This window comes from Schistocerca serialis, chromosome 4 (assembly GCF_023864345.2).
Source record: "Schistocerca serialis cubense isolate TAMUIC-IGC-003099 chromosome 4, iqSchSeri2.2, whole genome shotgun sequence".
NCBI lineage: Eukaryota > Metazoa > Arthropoda > Insecta > Orthoptera > Acrididae > Schistocerca > Schistocerca serialis.
The window spans coordinates 859,148,801-859,173,041 of record NC_064641.1 but is presented as its reverse complement, the minus strand read 5'-3'; the positions used below and the strand labels follow the sequence as shown (position 1 = coordinate 859,173,041).

The window sequence follows — 24,241 nt, the reverse complement described above, 5'->3', positions numbered from 1 at the left end:
GTTTGTAAGCTGCCTTATTCAGGGTGTACGCGCGGACAAGGGAAAAAATTCCCGGATTTCCCGGTTAAAGACACACTTTTTCTCGCGTGAAAATACACTTTTTCCGTGTTAAGTGACTGCATACTTTCCCTCGGAACTGTAAAACTTATCAATGCTTTGAATGGTTAATGTTTTATGGACCGGTGTAGAACTTCCCGACACTTTACAAAACGAACTCCAGCAAAAAAAGCGCGTTTTGGAAAGATCTTTGATGTGCAGCAACATGTACGCTGCATGTTTTCGTATTACGATACGCTGCATATTTTCGTGTTATAAAAGTATATATTCGAATTCCACCGAACACAGCACGTTAGTTTCCGAAGCACTGTAATCGAGATTGCGAAGCGCTTTTGTAAGCTTATCACGGCTCATGTCATGTGACCTCGCCAGCTAACAAATTACATCAAAACTCTACAGATATATCTGCAAATAGGATTGCAGCTCACATACAGGCTACAACCAGAGCCCCAAGGGGCAAAAACCATACAAGAACAATAAACCGTGAACTTACAGCCCTTAAGACAAACGCCTGTCGGAGTGGCCGAGAGGTTCTAGGCGCTACAGTCTGGAACCGCGCTACCACTACGGTCGCAGGTTCGAATCCTGCCTCAGGCATGGATGTGTGTGATGTCCTTAGGTTAGGTTTAAGTAGTTCTAAATTCTAGGGGACTGATGACCTCAGAAGTTAAGTCCCAAGTGCTCAGAGCCATTTGAACCATTTTGAACCTTAAGACAAACAGCACATCTTTGGAGCAATATTCTTTCAAATTTATCACTACTGAAATCAGAAACGCGCTGAAGAAGGCAGGTAAGGAACCTGGACCGGATGGAATACACCCAGAATTCGTTCTTCAGCGTGGAAAATTTGCCAAAAAGGGCTTGCAGAGTTTTATACAATTGTAATGGCAACAGGAGCATACCACAGAAAATGAAGAAGTCCGACATCAACGCACTGCTCAGTGTCATACATAAGCTGCTTGACAGACTCCAATATAACAGACTGAGCCCAAAACTCCTGGAATCAATCCCAAACGAGCAAGTAGGATTCCGTCCCAATAGAAGCTGCACTGACCGAGTGTTTCCCTGACAATCTATATAGAGCCAGGCTATCAGAAACAGAAAAAACAATTGCGTTCACAGATCTGATCGCAGCCTATGGCACTGTCTGGAGACAAGGGCTGTTGTACAAACTAATTCAAATAATTCTGTGCAGCTATACTATCAGACTGAACGATAAAATGTTTGTTGGGAGATATTTTGAAGTGTTCATCGGAGAAAGAAAGAGCTCCAGCAAAGTACCCAACAACGAGCTACCACAGGGGTTCACATCCAACTGCCCACCACTACAATAGCGAATATTTCAACATCAGTCCTTGCACCATTGTTGCTCGATCTTTCAAACACACAACCAAAGAAGTTTGGCTACGCGGACTGGGCCGCAGCTGCGCAACACGGATCATTTGAGGCCACTGAAGACATCCTGTGATCCGATCTAAAGCCACTGTGTGGCTAATCTCGCAAGAAGAGAGCTCAATGTTATCTTTGAAGCGAAATGCCTTAACCATGACAACTATCCCAAATATACAGGAGTTACACTAGAGACGACGCTCTCTTACGAGGAGCACCTGACAAAGACAGCAGCCAAAATGAGGACAAGGAACACCATCGTCCATAAATTATGCAGCAACACTTGGGGCTCCGAAACAGATACACTCTGCACATCAGCAGTTGGGCTTGTCTACTCAGTGGCTAAGTACTGCGCTCCAGCATTGATTAACAGCCCGTACACAAAGAGAATTGATGTGGTATTAAGCAACACCATGCGCATCATCAGTCGCACGATAAAATCTGCACCTACCGCCTGGATGCCAACTCCGAGCCATATACCACCATCAGAGATTCGCGAAAAAATGCTCTCCTCAGAGGCAACAACAGGGTAATTAATAACCCTTAGCCAGCCGTTGTGGCCGAGCGGTTCTAGGCGCTTCAGTTCGGAACCGCGCGACCACTACGGTCGCAGGTTCGAATCCTGCCTCGGGCATGGGTGTGCGTGATGTCCTTGGGTTAGTTACGTATAAGTAGTTCTAAGTTCTAGGGGACTGATGACCTCAGATGTTAAGTCCCAAAGTGCTCAGAGCCATGTGAATAACCCTGAGCTGTCCATAGATAACGATACAGCTGGTCTGGAGCGTAGAAGTCTTAAATCGAGAAGGCCCCATTACTCACTACTAAAGAGATGACGACCTCTAACTTTAACATCGACAATCTCTGGAAGGAAACAATACTGGCGAGAACACTGCCCACCGAAATGCCAAAGCTTAATCATAAATGAGAAGTCTCCCCTCTTAAATCAGTCGCGCAAAGTGTGGACAACTTTAAACCGCATACGCACTGGTCACAGAAGAAGTGCTGACGCCCTCAACAAACGGGAAAAGATACCAGTCCCAAAGTGTGAATACGGTTGATTCCAGCATATACGAGGGCTGTTCATAATATTTTTACGCTCATGATTTCTCGCGCTAAAACTTAATCTTACAATATTCTCTCAGCTTAATGTGCAACAAACACGCTATAGTAGTTTCATTGTTGGGACTCATGCTTGCCGCCTGTGAGAGGCAGGCGAGGACTAGAGTTGGGCAACACGATTCTTTATCCCGATTCGATTCCTACGATTCAATCTCACATTTCGAATCGATTCCTACGATTCGTTCATGATTCATTCTAGTCTGCGATGGCACGATTCTCACGGAATGCAAAAAGTTCTACATCTTACTCACATATGGCAGGACATGTCTGAAATTGTCAACGGGGTTAGAATCGAACTGGGTCATGATAAGATATGCCAGAAATAGTTTATTTATGAGTAAACACGCATGTGACGTTACAAGTGTGATTCTGGATTTATACGTGTAATGCCTTAATTGATGAAACGTCACGTTTGATTTGATTGCATTTATTGCTTTATTTCAGTATGGCAGGAAAGATGAGTCGATTTGTGCGAAAGGTGGTGCAAAATTACGTGGTATGCCAGTTTGGTTGTGTGGCTTGAACGTATCTAACTACAGACGTCTGTTTTATAGTAAAAAAATCTAGCAGTGAGGCAGACGTGGTTTGGCTCATATCATCCTATGTTTTTCTGTGCTAAGATGTCTTTCCAAGTCCACATCACCCTTGTAATTCATAACGCAGCTGACAGTCCTCCCACACAGCAAATTTAGCTTGACTTTCATTTCTTCTAAATACAAAGCATAAGTATTTTGCTTTTAATTTGTCTGAGAACTTGCCGCTGTCACTACTGTTTACGTGAGAAGACGACATACTTCTAAACAGTAGGATTCAATCGAATACAGTGACATTACTTCACTAAAATGTAATATGAATCTGAACACGATAACATTCGAAAACCCGAACTTGAAATTATTAATTAAAAAGCTTTTGTTTAGAGACGGTATTACACGGCGATCCGCCAAGAAAGGTATATTCTCTCTATATAGGCTCTGTAATATTGGTCTAGTGCGACAGCCAGCACTGGTGGAACTAACAGAATTAGCAAATTAGCAGTGATTGTATCCTACACTTTAGAAGTATGTCGTCTTCTCACATAAACAGTAGTGGCAGAAGCAAGTTCTCCAACAAATTAAAAGCAAAATACCTATGCTTTGTATTTCGACGAAACAATAGTTAAGCTAAATTTGCTGTGTGTGAGGGCTGACAGCTACTTTATTATGAAATATAAGGTGCTGTGGAATTGGAAAGAGCACAGAAACACGTAGGATGGTGGTAGCGATAGTAAATGGGAAATGCCTTTACGCTCGTTCCCGTCAGCCAGCACCAATTGTCAGCTTGGTCTTCACGAGTAATATTACGGCCCACGAACTTCGTTTGTTCGTTCCGAGCTTCCTTTGTTCACACGCATCCTCCACTTGACTGCCATCTGGCGGTCGTAATCATTCGGCACGACTCGGCATGATTCGGAAGTTGCCTTCGAAGCATAGGGTACTAAGAATCGATGAATCTTTGGAACTTGGAATCGTCACGACTCGGAAACACGCAATCGTTCTTACGATTGTGATTCTTGAGTTTCTCCCGGCGTATTTGATAATCAAAATATCCACGGGTATGCTGCCGGTCTATAGTGTCCAACGGGCACAATATTTCGGCGATCAAACATGTCGCCATCATCAGGTTAACTGACGGACTGAGCTCCTGTGAACGTGCCGGCACGGAGATCCGTACGCTATGGCTGCTCAGAGCGAACTGCGTACGGATCTCCGTGCCGGCACGTTCACAGGAGCTCAGTCCGTCAGTTCACCTGATGATGGCGACATGTTTGATCGCCGAAATATTGTGCCCGTTGGACACTATAGACCGGCAGCATACCCGTGGATATTTTGGTTCTTACGATTATTTTGAACGACGATTCGTCCGTATCACGATTCGAATCTTACGATTATTTATTTAGAGTCGTTCAAATGAACGACTCATTCACGAACCGCCACAACTCTAGCGAGGACAGATACGTTCAGCATCAGCTACCGCTGCAACGGAGGTAACACGCGAGGAACAATACGCGGGTTTGAAATTCTGCTTTCGTCTCAACAAATCTTCAGCTGAGACGTATACAATGTTACAGGAGGCCTATGGAGAGTTTGTTCTCCCCTACAGCTCAGCTCGAAGGTGGCTTAAAATGTTTAAAGAGGGGAGGCAATCAATTCCAAAGGAAGGTGGACCCGGCGCTCCTGTTACTGCTCATACGGAAGAAAACATCAACACTGCTGCTGTCATTGTGAGAGAGGCGCTCGACGAATTACCTTAAGACCACTTTCTGAAATACTGAATATCTCATGGGGTGCCACCCACACATTGGTGATAGAAAAATTACACAGACACGTGTTTGTGCGCGATGTTGATTCCCGAAGAAAAGGACATTCGCGTGTAGGTCTGCATGCAGTTAAAGTTGAAGTTAGAGGAAGATCCGGGATTTCTATAAAGTGTAATCACTGCTGATGAAACTTGGCTACATCATTTTTATCCTGAGAGCAAACAGTAAAGCTCAGTGTGGAAACCTCCTTCATCACCAACCCCCAAAAGGGCAAAAGTGGTTGCTTCTACAGAGAAAGTTATGGACATCTCATTTTTTTAATATTTATGGAGTGGTTTATGAGCATCATGTACCTGTACACACATAACTGGAAAATACTACAGGCATGTCCTGAAAACATTGCAAGTCCATATCAGGCGCAAAGGGCCACATTCCTGTGAAGCAGGCTGGATGCTGCACCACGATAATGCGCGGCCGCATACTTCCAACCTTGTTGCTGAATATCTTGCAGCGCCGGCCGGAGTGGCCGAACGGTTCTAGGCGCTTCAGTCTGGAACCGCGCGACCGCTACGGTCGGAGGTTCGAATCCTGCCTCGACGATGGATGTGTGTGATGTCCTTAGGTTAGTTAGGTTTAAGTAATTCTAAGTTCTAGGGGACTGATGACCTCAGATGGTAAGTCCGATAGTGCTCAGAGCCATTTGAACCATCTGAATATCTTGCAAATGTCAACGTGAAGTGCATCCCTCACCCTGACTATAGTCCGGGTTTATTCCCATGTGACTTTCTTCTATTCCCTAACCTGAAGAAACGCCTTCGTGGGAAGCATTATCAATCATCAGAAGCAGTGGTGAAGGCTGCGGAGGCGATTTTGAAGGGCCTCTCAAAAAAATGGTTTGCAGCATGTATTGGCGGAAACGCTGGAAGAAGTGCATCGCATTCATTGGAGACTGCTTTGAGAAGGGCCATCAAAATTATGAGAGTGAGTAAAGGTATGTTGTCAAAAAATAATTTTTTATTGAACGGCCTTCGTAGTTGGAGAATGCCCAGTTCAAGCTTACAAGGGAACTTTCATCGACTTCCTAGCTGCAACAGAGCAGCCTATCAATTATAAACAGTGCTTGGATGTCAGTTTGTTATGAAATTGTATGGAAAATGCATAAGAACAGCGCTGTATGCCATACAATAAACCTATGAGTCAGAAGCACAGTAGTGTACTGTGTGTGGAAACTGTAATAGTGTTGTTCCGGGCAGGTTGAGCAGCGTGGCTGGCAGAGGCAATTAGACGGGGAAAATGCTGAGACGCCCGGTGCGTCACTTCAGTAGCAGGCAACTTGAGTCAGGCGTGAGTAAGGGCGTCGTTATCCAGCAGTCGTCCCCCGTCTGCCAAAACCGCAGCGCAGCAAAGCGACGTGGGCAGCGCGTCGCAGCTTGTCCATCCAGCCAGACAGCCCACACAACTCGCCGGCCAGCCTGTCTCAAAGGGCGAGCTCCGAGCGCCGCCACGCTTCGATCAATCTCCGTGCTAACCGTGAAGGCCCGTACAATAAGGCTGGCCCTCCCGTGTGACTTACACTGTGTGTCCCAGTTTCGTTACGACTGTGGCTACGAAAAATAAAAGACACGGATTATTCCATACCTTATCAATCCACCAACAATCATCGGTAGCACCACACCTCTCGTTCTCTTCTGATCCGGTTTTCACACACTCCATCTTTCACTACCATACAATGCTGGGCTTCAAATGTACACTCTCAAAAATATCTCCCTAAAATTAAAATCGCTACACCAAGAAGAAATGCAGATGATAAACGGCTATTCACTGGACAAATATATTATACTAGAACTGATATGTGATTACATTTTCAAGCAATTTGGGTGCATAGATCCTGAGAAATCAGTACCCAGAACAACAACCACTGGCCTTGATAGCCTGGGCATTGAGTCAAACAGACCTTGGATGGCGTGTACAGGTACAGCTGCCCATGCAGCTTCAACACGATAACACAGTTCATCAAGAGTAGTGAATGGCGTATTGTGACGAGCCAGTTGCTCGGCCACCTTTGACCAGCCGTTTTCATTTGGTGAGACATCTGGAGAATGTGCTGGCCAGGACAGCAGTCGAACATTTTCTGTATCCAGAAAGGCCCGTACAGGACTTGCAACATGCGGTCGTGCATTATCCTGTTGAAATGTAGGGTTTCGCAGGGATAGAATGAAGGATAGAGCCACGCGTCGTAGCACATCTGAAATGTAACGTCCACTGTTCAAAGTGCCGTCAATGTGAACAAGAGGTGACCGATGGCACCCCATACCATCTCGTCGGGTGATACGCCAGTATGACGAATACACGCTTCCAATGTGAGTTCACTGCGATGTCCCAAACATGGATGCGACCATCAAGATGCTGTAAACAGAACCTGGATTCATCCGAAAAAATGACGTTTTGCCATTCGTGCACCCAGGTTCGTCGTTGAGTACACCATCGCAGGCGCTCCTGTCTGTGATGCGGCGTCAAGGGTAACCGCAGCCATGGTCTCCGAGCTGATAGTTCATGCTGCTGCAAACATCGTTGAACTGTTCGTGCAGATGGTTGTTGTCTTGCAAACGTCCCCATCTGTTGACTCAGGGATCGAGACGTGGCTGCACGACCTGTTACAGCCATGCGGATAAGATGCTTGTCATATCGACTACTAGTGATACGAGGCCGTTGGGATCCAGCACGGCGTTCCGCATTACCCTCCTGAACCCACCGATTCCATATTCTGCTAACAGTCATTGGATCTCGACCAACGCGAGCAACAATGTCGCGATACGATAAACCGCAATCGCGATAGGCTACAATCCGACCTCTATCAAAGTCGGAAACATGATGGTACGCATTTCTCCCCCTTACAGGAGGCATCTCAACAACGTTTCACCAGGCAACGCCGGTCAACTGCTGTTTGTGTATGAGAAATCGGTTGGAAACTTTCCTCATGTCAGCACGTTGCAGATGTCGTCACCGGCGCCAACCTTGTGTGAATGCTCTGAAAAGCTAATCATTTCCATATCACAGTATCTTCTTCCTGTCGGTTAAATTTCGCATCTGTAGCACGTCATCTTCGTGGTGTAGCAATTTTAATGGCCAGTAGTGTAGTAATGTTCTCTTGGCAAGGAATACCCTTTCTGCCAATGCTAATCTGATGTCGTCCTTGCTCCGTCTGTCATGGGTTGTTTTGCCGCCTAGGTAGCAGAATTTCTTGATTTCATCCACTTCGTAATCACCCATCCTGACGTTGTTCCTCGCAGTTCTCTTTTCTGCTACTTCTCATTACTTTCCTCTTTCTTCTATTTTGTGCTGCACGGACTGACTTCTCGATTATGTCGCACAAATCTTCGACAGGCTTCGGGCGACCTGGGTGCCCAAATTATTCGCTCATTATGTCCTACACTTCGCTTGGACGTCCCCATCTGGAGTATCGCTGTGCGGTATGGGATCCGAATCAGACAGTATTGAAGAAGGGCATAGAAAAATTTAAAGAAGCACAGCTAGTTTTATATTATCGCGAAGTAAGAAAGATAGCGCCACGGATAAAATACACGAACTGAGGTAGCAGTCATAAAAAAAGTTGTTTTTCCCTGCGATAGAACCCTCTCATGAAATTTCAGTCACCAACTTCCTCCTCAGAGTGTGAAAATATTTTGATGGCGGCCATCTACACTGAGAGAATTGATCATCATAATAATATACGAAAAATGAAAGGTCGCTCGGAAAGACTTAAGTGGACGTTTTCCCACGTGCTGTTGGAGAGTGGAGCGGTAGAGAAGTAGTTTAAAGGTGATTTGATGAACCCTCTGCCAGACACTTACTATGAGTTGCAGAGTCATCAAGTAGTTTATATGTCAGTGGAGGATGCCTAGCTAGTGTCAGAATTTACAGATCTGCACAGTGAAAGACAGCTGAGTAAGTTTAACGTCTTGTTAGTTCGGAGGCGCGGGGTAGCCGCCCGGTCTAGGGCGTCTTGTCACGGTTCGCGCGGCTCCCTCTGTCAGAGGTTCGAGTCCTCCCTCGGGCGTGGGTGTGTGTCTTGTGCTTAGCGTAAGTTACTTTAAGTTATATTACGTAATGTGTAAACTAAGGGACCTCAGCAGTTTGGTCCATAGGTTCAAAATGGTTTAAATGGCTCCGAGCACTATGGAACTTAACATCTGAGGTCATCAGTCCCCTAGAACTTAGAACTACTTAAACCTAACTAACCTACGGACATCACATACATCCATACCCAAAGCAGGATTCGAACCTGTGACCGTAGCAGTCGCGCGGTACCGGACTGAAGCGCCTAGAACCGCTCGGCCACCGCGGCCGGCTTGGTCCATAGGATCTTACCACAAACTTCCAAAAATTGTTAATTCGTACACTGCATGAACTTCCACGACTTCACATTACATTACGATTATGTCGATATTTGGGCCTACATCTTCGTGTGTAGAACAACTGTTTTCCGCAGTGAAGAGAAACAAGTCTACCCTCAAAAGCTCACTGAGAGACTTCTTATAAGCTTACCTTCGAAAGCAGTGCTCAGGAACTGGTACCACATACTGATGCTTCAGTCAAAAGCTAAGTACAGGGTGACAATTACTGAACTATATGAAAAAACATAAACTATTTACAAACTACGGCGAGTGCACACGGAACATGTAAGCGTCACTAGAGATATTCAGATTTGGGTTATGACATGTTCGATACGCCTGCCGTCATTGGCGATGATATGGCGCAGACGAATAGCGAAACTCTGCATGACCCGCTGACTTACCGGAGCATCGATGCTGCCGATGACCTCCTGAATGGCTGTTTTCAGCTCAGCATTGATTTTGGGGTTGTTACAGTACACGTCGTCTTTAATGTAGCCCATCAACAAGGAGTAGCATGTGTTCAGATCCGGAGAATGTGGCGGCCAATCGAAGCCCATGCCAGTGGCCTCTGGAAACCCCAGAGTCAGAATGCGGTCCCCAAAATGCTCCTCCAGCACATCAAACACTCTCCTGCTTCGATGCGGTCGAGCTCCATCTTGCATGAACCACGTCTTGTCGAAATCTGGATCACTTTGGATAGTGGGGATGAAACCATCTTCCGTGCCATCAAGGAATATCGCACCACACAGTCGGTCAAGAGACTTCTCAATCGCAGAATGCGGATTCTCAGTCCCCCAAATGCGCCAATCCTGCTTGCTGACAAACCCATCCAAATGAAGGTGGGCGTCGTCGCTAAACCAAACCATATTCACATCATACTAATCCCCATCACGCTCTGTGGCCAACCGTGCAGTTTGAATGTCCTAACGCGAATTGTTCAAAAGCTATGACGATTTTATTTCATGTAGTTCAATAATCGTCACCCTGCAAACAGTATTCATTGATACCCAGTGTTTCTGTTTAATGCGCGAATAAAGTAGTCGCATAATAAACGTTGATGTCAATTCAAACTTCCAAAATCGACACTGATCATTAGGCTGCATCAGTCGTTATAAATATGATTCGTACTTAGGTGCCCATGTTCTTCGCCTCATCGATTAAAGCAAATGTCAGTTTCATTTCATTGCCGTTTCCCACTAACGCAGCAGTGTTACGTAATAAATTTGGCACGAAAGGCATTAATTAGGCAACGTAAATCGATACACCTCCGTAGAACTAACACTCACGGCCGCAGAATAGACTCGTCGAAAATAGTTTCTCGTGCTGAGTTGCCTTGTTCCGATTCCTCCTCCCCTCCTCTTCCCCCATTATTACACTACGCCAGGCCCGGATCTAGGAGGGGCACACCAGCGTATATGCCTCGGGCGGCAACTCGCGGGGGTGCCAAATTCATATTCTTGAAGAAAAAAAAAGCTAGTTCCACAAAGTGCCTAGCATCGAGCGCATCTCCGTCTATCGATTACTTGAAACACATCACTGTTGGTTTTTGAACACATTCTAAGTTCATTTCTGAACGAATCATAAGTTGATTTTTGAATGCGTGCATAACGTTCGTGATGTCTCTGCTAGGGCTATCCCTGTCGCATCTAGGAATAAGAAACTTTGCGGCAGACAAAAGGGGACGGGGCTGTAGGACCTGAGCCGAATAAACCCGAACGGGTGAATGCAATCACTGTTTATGTGGTTTATTGGGTGTGCGAATGATCAGCATTGTTATAATTACTAGCGAAATCCATAGATTGAGACTGCTAGAGTGGAAATAAAAAGCTAACAGGAATAACAGGTAAGAAAGATTACATATTATCTTTTCGGTGTATCCAAGAAACTGAAATTTTGACAGAAAATTTTTGGCAAATCGCAACATTACTAAGGGCCAGTTGTACAGTTCCCGGTTGGCAGCAGCGTTAAGTTCAATTCTTGAAATAGCGTGGAAAACGTGTTGTACGAACACGTAATACCGCCTAACCGGAGAATAAACGCGGGATGACTAAACCGCTGTTTCTGGCAGGGTTAGTGAAGTTAATCGGAGAATAAGTTTTGGCAATGGTAGGAATAATAATAGAATTAGTGATGACAAAATTCTTTGTTAGAACAAGGAAGGAGGAGAAATGGGGACATCACACAAATTATATGGAAGAATATGACGATTGCTAATTTATACAAACTTCGTACTACCACTACTTTTCGATCTCGTGCTTGCGATAGGGTGCGTATGAAAATGTGAAACTATTTCCTAAAATAAAACTATTCGCTTGTAATGATGGGCCTAATAGCCTTTTGTTATTGGTTCTTCGTGGATTATATTGTGTCGTGTTATTTATGTAAATGAGGTACATAGAAATGACTAGTGTCCGAAAACAGCCTCGCTTATATGTGTGTGTTACAACTGCTGCAACATTAGAAGACCTATTTCCTTCAATGCAACAAACAGTGACAAAATAGACATAATCAAATCGACAAACCACACCAGTCTTGGGTACTATTCGTATTAACCGCTTTTTCAGTATTAGACAACGACATTTTGATTTTTCATGTAGGAAAACGTTTGACGAACTTTGATGAGGTAACAGATTCTTTGGCGGAAAGGAAAGGACTCTGTATACAGCTGCAGCATGATTCGAGAGAGAAAAAATGCTGGGACCTAAGGACTGAAGAAATACGTACTGTCTTGCTTGTCTCTTGCCTTTACTGCTTTTATGTTTCCTATATTTAATTTTAGGTCACACAAAAGAGAAAGTTATTAGCTAAAAGGCAACAAATAATGCACAGTTTCAGAAGAGTTCCTATTCTCCTGGTTAGAAATAATCGAACCCAGTACAAATTATGAGCTTTTTTAAGGGGTTGGGATGTCAAACCGACCGACTGGTAGCGGGAGAGGCACCACAGGACATTTCAGTTTCCACTGTCCTCAATATACACTCCTGGAAATTGAAATAAGAACACCGTGAATTCATTGTCCCAGGAAGGGGAAACTTTACTGACACATTCCTGGGGTCAGATACATCACATGATCACACTGACAGAACCACAGGCACATAGACACAGGCAACAGAGCATGCACAATGTCGGCACTAGTACAGTGTATATCCACCTTTCGCAGCAATACAGGCTGCTATTCTCCCATGGAGACGATCGTAGAGATGCTGGATGTAGTCCTGTGGAACGGCTTGCCATGCCATTTCCACCTGGCGCCTCAGTTGGACCAGCGTTCGTGCTGGACGTGCAGACCGCGTGAGACGACGCTTCATCCAGTCCCAAACATGCTCAATGGGGGACAGATCCGGAGATCTTGCTGGCCAGGGTAGTTGACTTACACCTTCTAGAGCACGTTGGGTGGCACGGGATACATGCGGACGTGCATTGTCCTGCTGGAACAGCAAGTTCCCTTGCCGGTCTAGGAATGGTAGAACGATGGGTTCGATGACGGTTTGGATGTACCGTGCACTATTCAGTGTCCCCTCGACGATCACCAGTGGTGTACGGCCAGTGTAGGAGATCGCTCCCCACACCATGATGCCGGGTGTTGGCCCTGTGTGCCTCGGTCGTATGCAGTCCTGATTGTGGTGCTCACCTGCACGGCGCCAAACACGCATACGACCATCATTGGCACCAAGGCAGAAGCGACTCTCATCGCTGAAGACGACACGTCTCCATTCGTCCCTCCATTAACTCCTGTCGCGACACCACTGGAGGCGGGTTGCACGATGTTGGGGCAAGAGCGGAAGACGGCCTAACGGTGTGCGGGACCGTAGCCCAGCTTCATGGAGACGGTTGCGAATGGTCCTCGCCGATACCCCAGGAGCAACAGTGTCCCTAATTTGCTGGGAAGTGGCGGTGCAGTCCCCTACGGCACTGCGTAGGATCCTACGGTCTTGGCGTGCATCCGTGCGTCGCTGCGGTCCGGTCCCAGGTCGACGGGCACGTGCACCTTCCGCCGACCACTGGCGACAACATCGATGTACTGTGGAGACCTCACGCCCCACGTGTTGAGCAATTCGGCGGTACGTCCACCCGGCCTCCCGCATGCCCACTATACGCCCTCGCTCAAAGTCCGTCAACTGCACATACGGTTCACGCCAACACTGTCGCGGCATGCTACCAGTGTTAAAGACTGCGATGGAGCTCCGTATGCCACGGCAAACTGGCGGACACTGACGGCGGCGGTGCACAAATGCCGCGCAGCTAGCGCCATTCGACGGCCAACACCGCGGTTCCTGGTGTGTCCGCTGTGCCGTGCGTGTGATCATTGCTTGTACAGCCCTCTCGCAGTGTCCGGAGCAAGTATGGTGGGTCTGACACACCGGTGTCAATGTGTTCTTTTTTCCATTTCCCGGAGTGTAGATTTGATGGAATCTATCATAAAATATACGCGTTTGAATTCCACACGGCGGAATACAGTGACGTGCGATAGAAGAATGCTGTGTGAAGAGGCGTGGCACTGCACTTTGGCACACTTAAGAACAAATAACATGTTTTACATTTCCCCTAACATATACGTTTTATGTATCAAACTCTTTAGAAACATATGCGCTACAAAATGACATATTTTTGCAAAACCGATTTATTTAAAAAAAATTACGTCCTACCTCAAACGCTCAAGGGGGGAGGGGGGCACTGTCAAGTTTTTGCTCCAGTTTGGAAATATCGTAAATGGGGGGCTGGTCTCTGTGAGCCGGCCGATTGCTCACTGCTGATGCCTGGTTCACAACGCAACGCTCAAATTGGCAAGGTGCGCCACCACATGTTCCCTACAACTTGGGAAGCGTGGGGACAGTACTGCAGAATGACGTGTGCTTTTGCTTACAAACGAGTTCAACACTATGGTGCCCTGGGTAGCAAGAAATAGCGACGCAACCCCCCGGCGCGTTCTCTAAGCGATTCGCCAGCGGGCAGCTGTAGGCCGGTACTACACTGTCGTATTTCTTTGTCAAAAGTTGTTATGTGAAATATTTATGTCAAAGAAATTTGATGGTGTAGTAGGGAACTTTGTCCAATCTCGCCTGTCGTCAAATAAATATGGTAAATCTAGGGCCTCGCCGAAGATTTGATCATAAAAGTCGTTCGCCTTCTGTTCGCTGCAATGCGAAATGTAACCCCTTGGAGCGCTGGCGTCGCTACAGCTATTTGACGTCAATGTAGCGTGTTTCTCAACATGGCTTCAAAGTTGGTGTGTTACGTCGACTCTTTTTTTAATAACTTGCTTCCATTAGTATAGGGGGTGAGCAAGGGGGCTACTGCCTGTGAGTTGATGGGCAGGTGGAACATGCTGCGAGCGACTTCACGTCCACAATCACGGCTACAGCCATCCACTTCTACATCTGGAAACATCCAGGCAGCTTTTCAGCAAGCCGCGAAAGAGGATGTGGTCACACTCTCAAATAAAAACTCCTGTCTCAGCTTTCCGTTCTACTTTCTCTATTTTTGAACTCTGGATGTCACAAGTTAAAAAAGCGCTTCATCTGTTCCGTACTCTTTATTAAGGTTGTTCAAAATGGCTCTGAGCACTATGGGACTTAACTTCTAAGGTCATCAGTCCCCTAGAACTTAGAACTACTTAAATCTAAGTAACCTAAGGACATCACACACATCCATGCCCGAGGCAGGATTCGAATCTGCGAACGTAGCGGTCGCGCGGTTCCAGACTGTAGCGCCTAGAACCGCACGGCCACACTGGCAGGCTTATTAATGTTGTAGTTGTAGGAACAGTAATTCCATTAATTAAATTATGCAAAAATAAAAATAGTTCTTATTGTCCATATAGTGTGCTAAACATTTATTTACCTTCACATATAACCTCTTCATTGTTTTATAAATCTTTTGACACGATTCTGGAATTATTTTGGTTAGTATGCAACGCGGTGTTCGAGTGCTGTGTTGTAAACTAGAGTGGTTCTCTCCTGTATCAAGCAATCACAGTGTCACAGTTTGCCTGTCTTCTGCACATATAGCATTTCTCAACAGAGTATTCTGTTTTATAGTATGAGAAGCCACTTTACTGAGCAAATACTGAAATACACTCTCATCCATTCCTATGTAATTTATGTATAAGAGTTGACGTCCTCCATTTGCAGCTCTCGCAACAAATTTTGCTGAGTTTGTATTATCTCGACGTAATACCTATGGCTGCATTCAAGTACGTTTCCGCACTTCTTCCAAATGTTGTTGTTGTTGTTGTGGTCTTCAGTCGTGAGACAGGTTTGATGCAGCTCTCCATGCTACTGTATCCTGTGCAAGCTTCTTCATCTCCCAGTACCTACTGCAACCTACATCCTTCTTAATCTGTTTAGTGTATTCATCTCTTGGTCTCCCTCTACGATTTTTACCCTCCACACTGCCCTCCAATGTTAAATTTGTGATCCCCTGATGCCTCAGAACGTGTCCTACCAACCGGTCCCTTCTTCTTGTCAAGTTGTGCCACAAACTCCTCTTCTCCCCAATTCTATTCAATACCTCCTCATTAGTTATATGATCTACCCATCTAATCTTCAGCATTCTTCTGTAGCACCACATTTCGAAAGCTTCTATTCTCTTCTTGTCCAAACTATTTATCGTCCATGTTTCACTTCCATACATGGCTACACTCCATACAAACACTTTCAGAAACGACTTCCTGACACTTAAATCTATACTCGATGTTAACAAATTTCGCTTCTTCAGAAACATTTTCCTTGCCATTGCCAGTCTACATTTTATATCCTCTCTACTTCGACCAACATCAGTTATTTTGCTCCCCAAACAGCAAAATTCCTTTACTACTTTAAGTGTCTCATTTCCTAATCTAATTCTGACCCCTCAGCATCACCCGACTTAATTCGACTACATTCCATTATCCTAGTTTTGCTTTTGTTGATGTTCATCTTATATCCTCCTTTCAAGACACTGTCCATTCCGTTCAACTGATCTTCCAAGTCCTTTGCTGACAGAATTACAATGTCATCGGCGAACCATAAAGTTTTTATTTCTTCTCCATGCATTTTAATACCTACTCTGAATTTTTCTTTTGTTTCCTTTACTGCTTGCTCAATATACAGGTTGAATAACATCAGGGAGAGGCTACAACCCTGTCTCACTCCCTTCCCAACCACTGCTTCCCTTTCATGTCCCTCGACTCTTATAGCTGCCATCTGGTTTCTGTACAAATTGTAAACAGCCTTTTGCTCCCTGTATTTTACGCCTGCCACCTTCAGAATTTGAAAGAGAGTATTTACAAATGCTAGAAACGTAGGTTTGCCTTTCCTTAATCTTTCTTCTAAGATAAGCCGTAAGGTCAGTATGGCCTCACGTGTTCCAACATTTCTACGGAATCCAAACTGATCTTCCAAATACACAATGCAATTGTGGTACCAGCAACTGCGGCGCGTAATGACAAGTCGTTGTCCGCGGTCTTGAAATTTGACGAAATATCTAACGAGAGTGTAACACCCCTTGTAGCGCCACGTCAGACGCCTTTGTCAAAGAAATTTGACGAATGTTTGACCATATTTATTTGGCAAAGAAATAGTGTAATACCAGCCTAAGCTAGTTGCCAGCGGGGCAGCCAGAGCCAGTACGTACCTCGCTAACTGCTGCCTCTGCCCTGCAAATTGCCGTCGCAGCGTGGAGCCGATGCAAGCCAAGCTGCCGAGCGGGCCCTTTGTCCCCCTGCAGTCACGATGCCTTTCGTCTTCGCAGGCCACACCGCCGCTCTTCACGGCGAGCCCGTAATTGGATTAGGCGTCTCTCTCTCTCTCTCTCTCAAAAGGTGCCGCCCTTCTCAGGCAGTTCTAGCCGCTGCGCGCGGCGCCTTTGCTGCACTTGTTCCGCACACACGTCTGCCCAGCTCCAATAAAAGCGCTACCGCTGGACCAGCGCTAACCAATTACGGTTCCACATTGCACTCTTTTCTCAGGTGATTTCTCTTAAGAAGGAGATGGACGAAGATGAAGGGCAGATTAAATGCCACAGCTGATTGGCTGGTTGTTGCGCGCACGTCAGTGCAGTCGTTAGCATTGACGCATTAAAAAATACGAGGCTCACTCCAAAAGAAATGCACACAATTTTTTTTTAAATCCATCTTTTATTCTACATGTTTGAAAGTTTTGCAGTGTGTACATACATCTTTTAGGAACAATATTTTCATTTCTCCACAAAATTTCCATCCCTCTCAACTGCCTTACGCCATCTTGGAACCAGCGCCTGTGTACACGCACGGTAAAATTCTAGACCAACCTGTTGGAGCCACTGTTTGGCAGCGTGCATAAAGGAGTCATCATCTTCAAACCTTGTTCCACGAAGAGAGCCTTTCAGTTTCCCAAAGAGATGATAGTCACATGGAGCCTGGTCACGACTGTAAGGCGGGTGTTTCAGTGTTGTCCATCCGAGTTTTGTGATCGCTTCCATGGTTTTTTGACTGACATGTGGCCGTGCATTGTCGTGCAACAGCAAAACATCCTGCTTTTGCCGATGTGGTCGAACGCGACTCAGTCGAGCTAGAAGTTTCTTCAGTGTCGTCACATATGCATAAGAATTTATGGTGTTTCCACTTGGCATGATGTCCACAAGCAAGAGTCCTTCGGAATCGAAAAACACCGTAGCCATAACTTTTCCAGCAGAAGGTGTTGTTTTGAATTTTTTTTTTCTTGGATGAATTTGCATGATGCCACTCCATTGATTGCCTCTTCGTCTCTGGTGAAAAATGATGTAGCCATGTTTTATCACCTGTCACAATTCTTCCAAGAAATTCATCTCCACCATTCTCGTACTGTTCCAAAAGTTCGCTGCATGAACTACTGTAAACATCCTGAGAACCCACCCTTCACAAACCTTTTTTAACACCAACACTTTCAGTATTCTGCAAACACTTCCTTCCCCTATCCCAACGTAGCGTGACAATTCGTTCACTGTGATGCGTCTGTCAGCAATCACCAATTCGTTAACTCTCTGCACATTGTCTGGAGTGGGTGCAGTACGAGGCCTGCCGCTGCGAGGACAATCCTCAATATTGCCGTGCCCGCTTTCATCACGTAATGTGCTTGCCCACCGACTAACTGTACTGCGATCGACAGCAGCACCCCCATACATCTTTTTCAACCTCTTGGGGATGTTTCCCACTGTCTCGTTTTCACAGCACAGGAATTCTATGACAGCAGTCATCTTGAAGACGTGCTGTGACGGCGCCACTCACGGGAACAGGCTGAACTAAGTTTGAAAACAAGCGGGAAGGAGGTATCTACACACTGTAAAACTTTCATACATGCAGAATGAAAACTAAATTTTTACAAAAATAGTGTGCATCTCTTTTGGATTGACCCTCGTACTACAGGACATCAGGGAAAACGAGATGCAAAATACATGTTTAATGTATATTTGCAGGACTGTGGCCACACTTTCAACGATTGTTCGTTGCTAAATGCAGGGTGAACATGAAGCCTTCTCCACATTACGAAAATTTATTTCTAAGGACTTTGCTAGATAAAAGTACCCAGTTTCAGCAGAACGAAAAACCAGACAAAGTTGCAAATTATTACTTTTTATTCATTCGATGATTAGCTACGGGCAGAGAGCAATTTTCAAATCATCATAACAAAGTCGAAAATGGCATTTCCGAAGATGTCAAAGTTGTGTAGTAAACAGTGCATACAGATGCAATGGCCGGCCGAAGTGGCCGTGCGGTTAAAGGCGCTGCAGTTTGGAACCGCAAGACCGCTACGGTCGCAGGTTCGAATCCTGCCTCGGGCATGGATGTTTGTGATGTCCTTAGGTTAGTTAGGTTTAACTAGTTCTAAGTTCTAGGGGACTAATGACCTCAGCAGTTGAGTCCCATAGTGCTCAGAGCCATTTGAACCATTTTTGAACAGATGCAATGTTTACTGCACAGTTTTGACATCTTCGGAAATTCCATTTTCGACTTTGTTATGATGATTTGAAAATTGGTCTCGGCGCGAAACAAGTCATCGAACGAATAAAAAGTAATGATTTGCAACTTGGATTGGTGTTTGATTCTACCGATTAACAGAAGTTGCTGAGCCAAGCTACTCCAACATGCTGCAGGTTCATAATTACCCAGTTTGTTGCAAACGGTAGCTTAACCCTCCAAGTGTACACCAGGGTTTAAAATAGCTCTGAGCACTATGGGACTTAATTTCTGAGGTTATCAGTCCCCTAGAACTTAGAACTACTTAAACCTATCTAACCTATGGACATCACACACTTCCATGTCCGAGGCAGGATTCGAACCTGCGACCTTAGCGGTCGCGCGGTTCCAGACTGTAGCGCCTAGAACCTCTCAGCCACCCCGTGCGGCTACACCAGGGTCACAGGGTGGGATCCTTACCAGGTAGGATTGACGGAGGAGATCGAAAAACTGCAAAGAAGGGCAGCCCGCTTCGTGTTATCGCGTTATAGGGGTGAGAGTGTCACTAATATGATACGTGAGTTGGGGTGACAGACACTGAAATTTTCTTTGCGGCGAGATCTATTTACGAAATTTTAATCACCAACTTTCTCTTCCGAATGCGAAAATATTTTGTTGACACCTACGTACGTAGGGATAAATTATTATAATAAAATAAGAGAAGTCAGGGCTCGAACGGAAGGATTTAGGTGTTCCTTTTTCCCACGCGCCACTCTAGAGTGGAGTGGTAGAGAGGTAGTATGGAAAATGGTTCGATGAAACCTCTGCCAGGCATTTAAGTGTGAATTGCAGAGTAACCATGTAGATGTAAGCCTGGAGTTCTTTGTTTCTTACGTTCGGAGTTGTGAGACATTGTTATTTACTTACCTTGGGAGAAATACACTCGGAGAAAAAATCGCAACACCAAAAAATAATTAATGTAGAGCAATGAAATTTTGAGAATATATCTGTCTAGCTAACGTATGTAACTGATTAACATGTCAAGATCACAGGTAAGCGCGAGATAAGACAACGAAAATGTAAAACGCTGGTACACCAATAACCGGTTTCTATGCTAGCTGCACTTGGTCGGTCAATGAGGGTCGGCGAATGCTGTTCGTGAGTGACGCCGGAGCTATCTCCCGATGATGTCCCACATATGCGAAGTTTTTCTCCTGTTTCTCAGAAGAAACATACAGTCTCTCGTAGCCCTATGACACGATCTCGTTCAGTACAGTGAAGTGTTGATAACTGCGTCTTTCTCAGCTCACCACGTCCGGTCTCAAAGGTAACTAACGTTCACGAGTGTTGCAGCGTGTATTTAAAGCTAACCTGATTTGAATCCTCATAGTGGTGCTGCTAGTGCCACTCTTTGTGCACGAAATTTTAATAGACTTCACCTTTAAGACGTAGAAAGACGCCTACTAACTTAGGTTTATGTCGCGCATCTCCTTCCTGGTGCAGCGATTTTTTTTTTCCGTCAATGTATTTTTTGAAGCGTCATTGTGATCCTGGAGTACACTTTGTGTAACCGTTCTGTCGCTGAGTGTGAAGTACATTTATGTGAAAATGGCACGTAGGAATGACATTTTACTAACGGGAGACGCTATGCGGGAAGCATTGTTGGAAGAACTCAATCGTGAAAGTGGCGTAAGTGATGAAGTGATAATTAAATGGACACCCTAGCTGCAAACAGGCGTTGATATACTTCATTGGGGACATGTTGAAAAGGTGTGCCCCGACCGGGACTCGAACCCGGGATCTCCTGCTTACATGGCAGACGCTCTATCCATCTGAGCCACCGAGGGCACAGAGGATAGTGCGCCTGCAGGGCCTTATCCCTTGCACGCTCCCAGTGGGACCCACATTCCCAACAGGTACACACCGCTACATTCGTAGTGCGCCTAATAGATGTTTGCCCATCATACTCGTTACTCGTGGCTGATTAATCTACCAAGTTCGGGCATAGCGCGTGCGTTCGCACAAGAAGGTCAATGGCCGGGAAGCCATATTTTAACTATATATGACGGTAGTATCTGATCCCCAAAGAACAGTTACCGTTGATGACCATGCAGCTTTGCTAGAAATGAAATGATAATTAAATGGACACCCTAGCTGCAATCAGGTGTTGATGTACTTCATTGGGGACATGTTGAAAATGTGTGCCCCGACCGGGACGTAAGTGACTTTCGTGATGAAAGTTATTCGAAAGCTGATGCTCCTACAGCAGTTACAGGCAATGGCGAAACTGATCAGTCTGCCGAATCTTCAGACAGCGATGAAGAAAACACATCCGTCCACGGCAAGAATCGGCATTGTTGGAACACAGTTGTCCGTAATAGAAAACGGCTCCCAGTTGCCTATAACATTGCAGTCCATGTTCCAGTCGTGTGGAACTAATCAATGAATGCACTTATGAATAACTGACAACACTTCAAAATATTTGTATAATTTGTGCATTTCATTGAACGGATAGCATCCTCGTCTAATTAAAATCTAATGCAAATGAAGTCTTCAGATCCACACCACTTTCAAGTTTCATCACTGAAAAGCTCCCACGAAAGACGTATCGGGATACCAGACCAGCCTGACTGTCTCCCGCCATACGGCCGGACGACCACCACTGACGCTCTGGGGCGCCATTTCTTTTCATAGCAGGACCCCTTTGGTTGTCATCTATGGCACCCTTACAGCACAACCGTACGTCGACCATATTCTGTGCCCCATTTTGTAACCCTTCACGACAAGCCATCAAAAAAATGTTCAAATGTGTGAAATCTTATGGGACTTAACTGCTAAGGTCATCAGTCCCTAAGCTTACACACTACTTAACCTAAATTATCCTAAGCAGAAACACACACACCCATCCCGGAGGGAGGACTCGAAACTTCCGCCGGGACCAGACGCACATTCCTTGACTGCAGCGCCCTAGCCCGCTTTTTTTTTTCTTTTTTTTTAGAACCGCTTTTTTTATACAAATACATAAATAAGATTTACATACAAGTTAAATGAAGGTGATAATAAAAAATAAAAATTCGTATTCCAAGCGGATTTTTTTATCTTGTTTTTGGGAGCAGGAAGGCAGGGTAAACAAACAATCTTTATTCGTACAATTGTACTATCTTACGGATAAGAAAAGGATCGAGACAGCAAAAACAAAGCAAAAACAATTTGGAAACCAGAAAATCAACGTAAAGGCCGCCCTTTTTTTTGTGTAACATGAATAAAGTAAATGACAATCCTAGTCACGGGCGGGAGTGAAAATGAAGTTATCATCTGCATCACAATCCCTGCAGCACGCGGTGTCGCATCATAAATCTGGCAGAAAGCCGTATAATCTTGACCACTTCTGCCAGTGTGGGCGGCATATATTTATGTATTTCTCCTGCGTCGACCATGTAGGGGCCAGTTTTCTTCTCAGTGTGCTGTATGCCAATATAACTGAACCGCGCAGTATTGTCTCTAGTCGTTCTGCTGCAGGAGTCTTCTCAGTTCTGGGACACCCCAGCTGTCGGGCGGATTGTGAGAAACACTTCCTAAAAAATTGGAAAAGTAAGTCCTGTATTTCGTATGACTCCGTATGAGCTCGTGTTGTTCTTGTAAATACATCCAATAATCCATCACGGACATAATATCGTACGAATACAAATATTTCGTCGCATGTCCAGCGATCCAATTGACCCCATACGTCTTTTGCTTGGGAAAAAAGGTCTTGTCCGGTAGAAAAAGTACATCCGATGTGATTTCTGTGTAGTTAGTGCGCCGAAGGAAGGCCAGTATTCGACGCGTCAGCATCCAGACGTCCCTCGCTGCGCCACACACTAAACCATGTTCTTCCGTTGGTAACAGGTCACAGTTGGTGCAAAGAGGAGAATCGACCATATGAATTGTATGTAATCGACTCCTGGTCACAAGTTTACCGTTTATAAGAATATACTACATCGATCTCGCTGCTGTTGACAGTAATGGAGTATGCACTGCACACCAAATGTGGTTCCACGTTCTCGACGGGTATTTGAATTCCATTACGTTGCGGCCATGGTGATCCATCAAGCACCTATAGATCTCCCGAGTCGTGGGTATTCTCGTCGAAAGTACTTTCAGACGAACATAACTGTAATCAACAAGAAATGAGGCAATGTGTGCAAGAGAAGGCGAAATATTGCCCACCGCAATAGGGGGTTCGTACGAAGGCGGAACAAGTACTTCTATCAGAGCTGACGTTATGGTATGCTTTCTTTGTTGCCAATTTCGTATCATCGCTCGCATGTAAAGCGCCAGAGCTTTGTTTCGCACGTTTGTGAGGTTGAGGCCACCGTTCCGGAACTGTAGCGTTAACGTATCATATTTGATCTTAAATAACATCCCAGTACTAACATAGTAACCAAAGGCAGCCATGAGGTGGTCGGCGATACCCTTCGGTATTGGTAGGATCTGCGCTAAACGGGGCAGTCTTGACGCTATGTGAACGTTGGTGTATGCCACACGTTGGATCATGTCAAAGGCTCTCAGTGAGTTGTTGCGTATCGTCAGACGAACATTCTGCAGAAGCCGCCGAGAACTCGCCGCCGCTGACCGCCGTAGTGAACGGGTAAATGTGATTCCCTAGACATCTCAGCGATTCCACCGTCTGAAACGGTCCCGAGCCCGCTCGGCTAATCCCGCGCGACAAGCCATCCCACGTTTACATTTCAGCAAGATAACGCCTGTCTGCACACGGCGAGACTTCCTACTGCCCAAAAGCGAACCTTCCAGCATTATGGTCGGGCCCCTCAACCACCTCAGGTTTTCGGCGATCTGACGCGCCAATCGGGCACAATCTGGCACGATGTCCCTGAGAAGCACATCCAGCAACTCTGTCAAGCAGTGCCAGGCCAAATAATTACTTTCATGCCCGCGAAAGGCAAAGGTCCCGAGTTCGAGTCTCGGTCGGGCACACAGTTTTAATCTACCAGGAAGTTTCATATCAGCGCACACTCCGCTGCAGAGTGAAAATTTCATTCTGGAAATTACTTTCATAACGGCCAGAGGTGGTCCAACGCATTATTGACTTAC

General features: G+C 45.5%; 1 long non-coding RNA gene and 1 other non-coding gene across 2 annotated transcripts in view; both read right to left on the bottom strand.

Annotated features, from left to right (window-relative positions):
- LOC126475011 (uncharacterized) overlaps positions 1–24,241 on the bottom strand; it is a 735,908-nt gene that overhangs the window by 476,167 nt on the left and 235,500 nt on the right. The gene's annotated exons all lie outside the window — the stretch shown is intronic.
- Positions 20,921–20,995, bottom strand: Trnat-ugu (transfer RNA threonine (anticodon UGU)). The gene has a single exon. It is a non-coding gene; the product is annotated as a tRNA-Thr (tRNA).